This window comes from Capra hircus, unplaced genomic scaffold (genome assembly GCF_001704415.2).
Source record: "Capra hircus breed San Clemente unplaced genomic scaffold, ASM170441v1, whole genome shotgun sequence".
NCBI classification, from domain to species: Eukaryota; Metazoa; Chordata; class Mammalia; order Artiodactyla; family Bovidae; genus Capra; species Capra hircus.
Window position 1 is genome coordinate 1 of NW_017194374.1, and position 9,375 is coordinate 9,375.

General features: G+C 55.1%; 1 pseudogene; it reads left to right on the top strand.

The window, feature by feature from the left end:
* Positions 1-35: 35 nt before the first annotated feature.
* Positions 36-4,268, top strand: LOC108634943 (annotated as a pseudogene).
* The last annotated feature ends 5,107 nt before the right edge of the window (positions 4,269-9,375 follow it).

The following is a 9,375-nucleotide window of genomic DNA, read 5'->3' on the forward strand; positions in this document are numbered from 1 at the left end:
GAGGAGGAGCGAGTTCCTCTCTGGCGGTGAGGACGATGCGGCCTCCGGGGAACAGGCGGTACCTGGAGCGTGCCGGGGTCTCAGTGTTCCCTGGGAACGGGTTTGTGCCCGAGCGGCTCAGCTCTCGAGGGCTGGCTCTGCTGGGAAGTCGGCGGAGCGAATGGGGTGCGTGAGCGGGTCTGAGCACGGTGCCAGGGCCTGCCACTTCTGCGAGGGGTGGGAGAGTCCTCTCTGGATGGGACTTTGGGTGTGGCTTTGCCTTTCTTCCCCCCGTCTCCAGTCCCTGGCCGCACCGCTGGCCTCTGGTGGAGTGACGCGGCCTGGAGACGCCTCACAGAACGCTCACAGCCAGCCGAGCAAGGAGACGCTCTCCGGAGCCCTTCGGGGGGGAGGTGCAGGAAGAGCGGGTGCAGGTCCACGCACCGTGTTCTTCCGGCCGGCCAGGCTCTCGAGAATGCCCCAAACGTCGAGCAGCGTCTGCGGAGAAGATGGGCAAGCAGTCTTTATGGGTGGCTGCCCTCGGGAGGCCTCGTGCTACTAGGCAGAGTTTCCAGCAGGATTGAGTTGGGGATCCGTGGGTCCCCGACAGGGACGCTCGTCCGCAAAGTTCCCTGGGGCTCCATTTCCGGTGCAAGGAGCGTGCTGGAGCAGCGCCAAGTGCCAAACAGGAGACGCGATCCACAATGCCGTGAGCACCACCACCGGCACCACCAGCACCGACACGAAGGCCACGGGGAGAAAGGCGAGCCAACTAGTGCCAAAGAAACCTCTCCACCAGCAGTGCACCGGGCCTAGGTGGAGATTCGTCACGCAGCGTTCATTTCTGGAAGCAAAGGTCCTCCCCGGCCTGAGGAAAGACCCGAGCCTACCCTAGATTGGGATAGCAAGCCAACTGGACTTCCGACTCTGCCCGTCCTGCCTGGCAGTCAGTTGTCCCTTCCAGCTGGGCCCCGGACAAACGCCGCTGGACTCGAGGAGACGCCGGCCGGCTCCAAAGTGCCTGGGGCGGTGGGGAAACTCTCCTCCCCTAGCTGCTTTCTCCACTGCCTCATGATTCCCGTGACCCGGTGGAGGGGGCCTGAGGACCTTTATCGATCACCTCTTGTGTTTTTATTTCTGTTTCTTGGCTGACGGCTGCGAACCCCAAACCCTCCAGCAAAGGGCAGACCGGGAATGTGCGGTTTAACATCTCAGACCTCGAGGGACAACTCTGGCTGCTGACTGCGCCAGTCGGCGTGGCAAGGAACAGAGAACGTTCCGATGGCCTCGTTTCCCCCGCATGCTCCACCTACAGCGCACCATGCCCTCCACACGTGGAGAGGGAAAAAGAATGATGAGCAGTATCTTCCCCCAAGAACACGAACAAGCGTGCCCCGCGCGAGGACGTGGAGCCACCCACAGCCCTCCCTCATCATCACCACCCATCCTCCTCCGCCCCATCGTCTCCAATGGACTTACTGCTTGCCCCACCCACCCCCTCTGAAGAAGAGGGAGAAGGAGAAGGAGAAAAAGGGAGAAGAATGGCGACTGGAGCGGCGTGGCAGAGGGAGTGGGAAGGTGGCCTTACGCTGGGGGAAATCCGTGCAAAAGCGAGAAAGATACTGGCTGATCTCGGCTTCTCTGTGCCATGGGAAGGAGGCAAGAGGACAGCAAGGGTGTGAGCACCTGGACGATAAAGCACAAAGTGGTAGGGTCCTGGGATGGGATGGGGAAGCGGGAGGTGGGAGGGGTGCAAGAGGCTAAGGAAGGAAAGCGGGGTCAGGGCCGTTCTTTCCTAGTAAGTATCCACGGATCAAGGCTTCAGCTATGTATGGGGAAACCCATGGACCGTGAAACCCCATCGTCCTGGAAGGCGAGCATAATGTCCAGGACGGGAGAGCAAACAAACACACCTGTCCCACACGAGAAGGAAAGCAACAGTCATCCTCTTCCAGGAGGGAAACCTTTCTTATACCTTGACTTATAGCGCGTTTTAAGCCCTGGAATTGGAAAGACGACTGTATGAGTCAACTATTGTATATAAAATAGAGAAAGAGAATAAAAGCAACAAAAAAATAACAAAATGAACACAAAATTAAAAAAAAATAAAAAAAGGAAAAGCAAAAAAAAAAAAACAAACCCCACAAAAAACCGCTCGAAACCCCCCCCAAAAAAAACAAAACAAAGAAAGCAACGACAAACAACAACAACAAACCACTATCAAAACAAATGGAGAAGGAAAAGGAAGGGCAAAAGGCAACGGAGGACATAAAAAGAGCTGAAGCAAGGAATCCAAAGTTGCAGCAAGCCTATGCCTTTTGGAATGAGCTCGCTTTGGGGCTTGACCAACGGCCCTGAAGGGAGAAAAGCATATGTGCCACTCTCTCGGCATCTTTTGGTGCCAGGACCCTGAACGCTAGGCAGAGTGTCCAGTGAGAAAGCATAGAAATTGGAGCGGACCCTCACTGGAGAGCAAAGTTGAGGCAAGGGTTTCTTGTTGTCTGGGGAGGGGTTGTCCTCAGGCAGGGGTCTGGGGAGGGGAGACCCCTAAAGGGAGAGGGTAGGGGGGCCAGACCTATGTTTGCACAAGTGTGTTAGGACGTGAATGGTGAGCCCACGGCATTCCTCTGCAGCCCGCATTTGTGTGCTGAACTTGGAAGGCCCGCCAGTGACTCTCTAGCGGGCAAGGCTGGAAGGCCCCAATGGCCCCGAATCATTTGCATCCGGAGCCCTTTGGTCCAGGGGCCAGGTCGGAAGTGCGGTGCGGGGCTTCGTCAAGGGGAATTCCCCGAGAAAAGTGTCGGTGGTTGGATGGCGGGAGTGGGAGTGGGCAGGCCCTCGGCCAGCCTCAGCGAATGAGGAGCTTGCACGTGCGGGGGTGGGGCCGTGGGAAAGCCCCCAAAGGACCGAGGGGGCGGGGCCAAGGCCCTTTTTGGAGACGACGGTGTGAGGGAAGGAGGCATCGGCGTGCAGCTGCAGGTAGGAGATGGAAACCCTCGTGGGCCTTGTTTGCAGAGCCCGGGGGCTTGCTTCTGAGCACGGGGGAGGTGCGTGTCCGGCTCCCTTCAACGTCTTAGCCGGAGGGCGAGGTTGTCGGGCCAGCGCCGCTGGTGCGGATGCCCTTCGGGGACCCTCTGTCCCTGAGGGGCCGTCGCGGCAGTCGGGCGCCCCCAGCGGGGTGACTTGGCTCCTGGGTCAGCGGGGCTGGCGCCTGGCCAGAAAGTCGCCCTGAGTTGGAGGGGGCCGTGGGGGTGGGCGCTGGGCTTCAGAATCTGGGGAACACCTGCTACGTGAAACGCGGCGCTGCAGTGTCTGAGCCACACGCCGCCCCTGGCCAGCTGGCTGGTGTCCCGGCAGCACGCCACCCTCTGTCCGGCCGGCAGCTCCTGCACGCTCTGTGCCATGCGAGCTCACGTGACCCGAGCCCTCCTTCACGCGGGAGAGGTGATCCGGCCCCGCAAGGACCTGCTGGCGGGCTTCCACAGACACCAGCAGGAAGATGCCCACGAGTTTCTGATGTTCACTCTGAATGGCATGCAGCAAGGGTGCCTGAGTGCATCCCAGCCGTCGGGCCACGCCTCCGAGGACACCAGCGTCGTCCGTCAGATCTTCGGCGGGACGTGGAGGTCTCGGATCCAGTGTCTCCACTGCCTCGGTGTCTCGGACACGTTCGACCCTCATCTGGACGTCAGCCTGGATATCACGGCGGCTCAGAGTGTGGAGCAAGCTCTGAGAGAGCTGGTCAAGCCCGAGAAGCTGGAGGCGGAAAATGCCTATGACTGTGGCGTTTGTCTCCGGAAGGTGCCTGCCACCAAGAGGTTGACTTTGCACAGCACGTCCCAGGTCCTGGTGCTGGTGCTGAAGCGGTTCACACAGCTGAGCGGGCCAAAAGGGCTCAGGAGGTGCGCTATCCCCAGCGCCTGGACGTGCAGCCCTACACGTCTGAGGGGACGGCAGGGCCACTGGGCTACGTGCTCTATGCCGTGCTGGTGCACTCCGGGTGGAGCTGTGAGCGAGGACACTACTTTTGTTACGTCCGAGCCGGCAACGGCCAATGGTATAAGATGGACGATGCCAAGGTGACCGCCTGTGACGAGACTGCTGCCCTGAGCCAGAGCGCCTACGTCCTGTTCTACGCCCGGGAGGGTGCGTGGGAAGGGGGCGCTGGGGGAGGGGCAGCGGCCCCCCTCGGGGCTGACCCCGCAGACCCGGGCAGCCTGCAGGAGACGCCAGCGGCAGAGCTCCTGGGTCGCAGGAGTCCCCGGGGGACACAGAGGCCGAAGGGATGAGCTTAGAGCAGTGGAGACGCCTGCAAGAACACAACCGACCGAAGCCGGCCTTGGAGCTGCGCAAGATCCAGGCTGCCCTGCCTGCCGGCGCAGTCGTGATTCACCGGTCCAGACCCGGAGGAGGGAGAAACCGCCCGCCGCCCGCACAGGAGCACCACCGGCTCGACCGGCCCAGCACGGACACCCCGCCTCCGGGGCCGACGGACGTCGGCCACGGCCCTTGTGCCAGCGGGAGGGCCAGAGCGACCAAGGGGAGGAACAAGAAGCCGCGGCCATCTCTGGGGCTGTGGCGGTAGGCCGGCTCTGATGCACATGCGTGCAGACGCCCAGGCACACTCTGCGTGCGGCCCGCCCTGGGCGACGCAGCAAGGAGTGCCGACGGAGGAGCGAGTTCCTCTCTGGCGGTGAGGACGATGCGGCCTCCGGGGAACAGGCGGTACCTGGAGCGTGCCCGGGGTCTCAGTGTTCCCTGGGAACGGGTTTGTGCCCGAGCGGCTCAGCTCTCGAGGGCTGGCTCTGCTGGGAAGTCGGCGGAGCGAATGGGGTGCGTGAGCGGGTCTGAGCACCGGTGCCAGGGCCTGCCACTTCTGCGAGGGTGGGAGAGTCCTCTCTGGATGGGACTTTGGGTGTGGCTTTGCCTTTCTTCCCCCGTCTCCAGTCCCTGGCCGCACCGCTGGCCTCTGGTGAGTGACGCGGCCTGGAGACGCCTCACAGAACGCTCACAGCCAGCCGAGCAAGGAGACGCTCTCCGGAGCCCTTCGGGGGGAGGTGCGGGGAAGAGCGGGTGCAGGTCCACGCACCGTGTTCTTCCGGCCGGCCAGGCTCTCGAGAATGCCCCAAACGTCGAGCAGCGTCTGCGGAGAAGATGGGCAAGCAGTCTTTATGGGTGGCTGCCCTCGGGAGGCCTCGTGCTACTAGGCAGAGTTTCCAGCAGGATTGAGTTGGGGATCCGTGGGTCCCCGACAGGACGCTCGTCCGCAAAGTTCCCTGGGGCTCCATTTCCGGTGCAAGGAGCGTGCTGGAGAAGCGCCAAGTGCCAAACAGGAGACGCGATCCACAATGCCGTGAGCACCACCACCGGCACCACCAGCACCGACACGAAGGCCACGGGGAGAAAGGCGAGCCAACTAGTGCCAAAGAAACCTCTCCACCAGCAGTGCACCGGGGCCTAGGTGGAGATTCGTCACGCAGCGTTCATTTCTGGAAGCAAAGGTCCTCCCCACACTGAGGAAAGACCCGAGCCTACCCTAGATTGGGATAGCAAGCCAACTGGACTTCCGACTCTGCCCGTCCTGCCTGGCAGTCAGTTGTCCCTTCCAGCTGGGCCCCGGACAAACGCCGCTGGACTCGAGGAGACGCGGCCGGCCTCCAAAGTGCCTGGGGCGGTGGGGAAACTCTCCTCCCCTAGCTGCTTTCTCCACTGCCTCATGATTCCCGTGACCCGGTGGAGGGGGGCCTGAGGACCTTTATCGATCACCTCTTGTGTTTTATTTCTGTTTCTTGGCTGACGGCTGCGAACCCCAAACCCTCCAGCAAAGGGCAGACCGGGAATGTGCGGTTTAACATCTCAGACCTCGAGGGACAACTCTGGCTGCTGACTGCGCCAGTCGGCGTGGCAAGGAACAGAGAACGTTCCGATGGCTCGTTTCCCCCGCATGCTCACCTACAGCGCACCATGCCCTCCACACGTGGAGAGGAAAAAGAATGATGAGCAGTATCTTCCCCCAAGAACACGAACAAGCGTGCCCCGCGCGAGGACGTGGAGCCACCCACAGCCCTCCCTCATCATCACCACCCATCCTCCTCCGCCCCATCGTCTCCAATGGACTTACTGCTTGCCCCACCCACCCCCTCTGAAGAAGAGGGAGAAGGAGAAGGAGAAAAAGGAGAAGAATGGCGACTGGAGCGGCGTGGCAGAGGGAGTGGGAAGGTGGCCTTACGCTGGGGGAAATCCGTGCAAAAGCGAGAAAGATACTGGCTGATCTCGCTTCTCTGTGCCATGGGAAGGAGGCAAGAGGACAGCAAGGGTGTGAGCACCTGGACGATAAAGCACAAAGTGGTAGGGTCCTGGGATGGGATGGGGAAGCGGGAGGTGGGAGGGGTACAAGAGGCTAAGGAAGAAAGCGGGGTCAGGGCCGTTCTTTCCTAGTAAGGATCCACGGAATCAACGCTTCAGTTATGTATGGGAAACACGTGGACCATGACGTCCGCATCGTCCTGGAAGGCAAGCATAATGTCCAGGACGCGAGAGCAAACAAACACACCTGTCCCACACCGAGAAGGAAAGCAACGGTCATCCTCCTCCAGGAGGGAAACCTTTTGTATTCCTTGAGTTATAGCGCATTTTGAGCCCTGGAATTGGAAAGACGGCTGTATGAGTCCACTAGTGTATATAAAATAGAGAAGAGAATAAAAGCAACAAAAAAGAAATACAAAATGAGCACAAAATAAAAAAAATATTAAAAATAAATGGAAAACCGAAAAAAAAACAATCCTCCAAAAACCCCCCAAAAAAACCAAAGAAAGCAACGACAACAACAACAACAACAATCAGAACAAATGGAAGAAGGAAAAGGAAGGAAAATAGGCAACAGAGACACAAAAGGAGCTGAAACAATGAAGCAGATTACTGAGAGCGATGTAATCAGCTGGACGTCTACCCACAGGAGGTTTGTTCCAAAGAACAAAAATGCACAATGTAATCTGAACTAAATTCACAGTAATTTGTAATGAGAACAAAATTCAAAATGTTTCTAATGTATAGCCCTCAGCATATGCTCTAAGAACAAACAAATAAACAAAAAACCCTACCATATTTCTACAGTGGAGGTGGGCAAACTTCTATAAAGATCCAGAGAATAAATATTTTAGCTTTGCCATACAACATCTGTTGTATCCACTCAGCTCAGTCATTGTATCCAAGATGCACCACAGATAAGAAGTACATGAAGAGCCTGTTTCAAGAAAACACTACTTATAGACAATGAAATCTGGATGAATAGGAGTATAATGAATAGAATTTTCATGCTGCAAATATTATCTTTAAGAATTATTTTCAAACATTTCTGTTCAGTTCAGTTGCTCAGTCGTGTCCGACTCTTTGTGACCCTATGAATTGCAGCACGCCAGGCCTCCCTGTCCATCACCATCTCCAAGAGTTCACTCAGACTCATGTCCATCGAGTCCGTGATGCCATCCAGCCATCTCATCCTCGGTCGTCCCTTTCTCCTCCTGCCCCCAATCCCTCCCAGCATCAGAGTCTTTTCCAGTGAGTCAGCTCTTCGCATGAGGAGGCCAAAGTATTGGAGTTTCAGCTTCAGCATCAGTCCTTCCAAAGAAATCCCAGGACTGATCTCCTTTAGGATGGACTGGTTGGATCTCCTTGCCAGTCCAAGGGACCCCTCAAAAGTCTTCTCCAACACCACAGTTCAAAAGCATCAATTCTTCGGCGGCTCAGCCTTCTTCACCAGTCCAACTCTCACATCCATACATGACCACTGGAAAAACCATAACCTTGGACTAGACGGGCATTAGTCTGCAAAGTAATGTCTCTGCTTTTGAATATGCTATCTAGGTTGGGCTTATAACTTTTCTTCCAAGGAGTTAGCGTCTTTTAATTTCATGGCTACAGTCACCATCTGCAGTGATTTTGGACCCCCCAAAATAAAGTCTGACACTGTTTCCACTGTCTCCCCATCTATTTCCCATGAAGTGATGGGACCAGATGCCATGATTCATTATCTGAATGTTGAGCTTTAAGCCAACTTTTTCACTGTCCTCTTTCACTTTCATTAAGAGGCTTTTTAGTTCCTCTTCACTTTCTGCCATAACGGTGGTGTCATCTGCATATCTGAGGTGATTTATATTTCTCCCGGCAATCTTGATTCCAGCTTGTGTTTCTTCCAGTCCAGCGTTTCTCATGATGTACTCTGCATATAATTTAGATAAGCAGGGTGACAATATACAGCCTTGACGTACACCTTTTCCTATTTGGAACCAGTCTGTTGTTTCATGTCCAGTTCTAACTGTTGCTTCCTGACCTGCATACAGATTTCTCAAGAGGCAGGTCAGGTGGTCTGGTATTCCATCTCTTTCAGAATTTTCCACAGTTTTCTTGTGATCCACACAGTCAAAGGCTTTGGCATGAGTCAATAAAGCAGGAAATAGATGTTTTTCTGGAACTCTCTTGCTTTTCGATGATCCAGCGGATGTTGGCAATTTGATCTCTGGTTCCTCTGCCTTTTCTAAAACCAGCTTGAACATCTGGAAGTTCACGGTTCACGTATTGCTGAAGCCTGGCTTGGAGAATTTTGAGCATGACTTTACTAACATGTGAGATGAGTGCAACTGTGTGGTAGTTTGAGCATTCTTTGGCATTGCATTTCTTTGGGATTGCAATGAAAACTGACCTTTTCCAGTCCTGTGGCACCACTGAGTTTTCCAAATTTGTTGGCATATTGAGTGCAGCACTTTCACAGCATCATCTTTCAGGATTTGAAATTAGCTCAAGCCTCCTCACCTCCACTAGCTTTGTTCGTAGTGATGCTTTCTAAGGCCCACTAGACTTCACAATCCAGGATGTCTGGCTCTAGATGAGGGATCACACCATCATGATTATCTGGGTCGTGAAGATCTTTTTTGTACAGTTTTTCCGTGTATTCTTGCCATCTCTTCTTAATATCTCATGCTTCTGTTAGGTCCATACCATTTCTGTCCTTTATTGAGCCCATCTTTGCATGAAATGTTCCCTTGGTATCTCTAATTTTCTTGAAGAGATCTCTAGTCTTCGCCATTCTGCTGTTTTCCTCGATTTCTTTGCATTGATCACTGAAGAAGTCTTTCTTATCTCTTCTGCTATTCTTTGGAACTCTGCGTTCAGATGCCTATATCTTATCTTTTTTCCTTTGCTTTTTGCCTCCCTTCTTTTCACAGCTATTTGTAAGGCCTCCCCAGACAGCCATTTTTTTTTTGTGTGTGTTTTCCACGGGATGGTCTTGATCCCTGTCTCCTGTACAATGTCACGAACCTCATTCCATAGTTCATCAGGCATTCTATCTATCAGATCTAGGCCTTAAATCTATTTCTCACTTCCACTGTATAATTATAA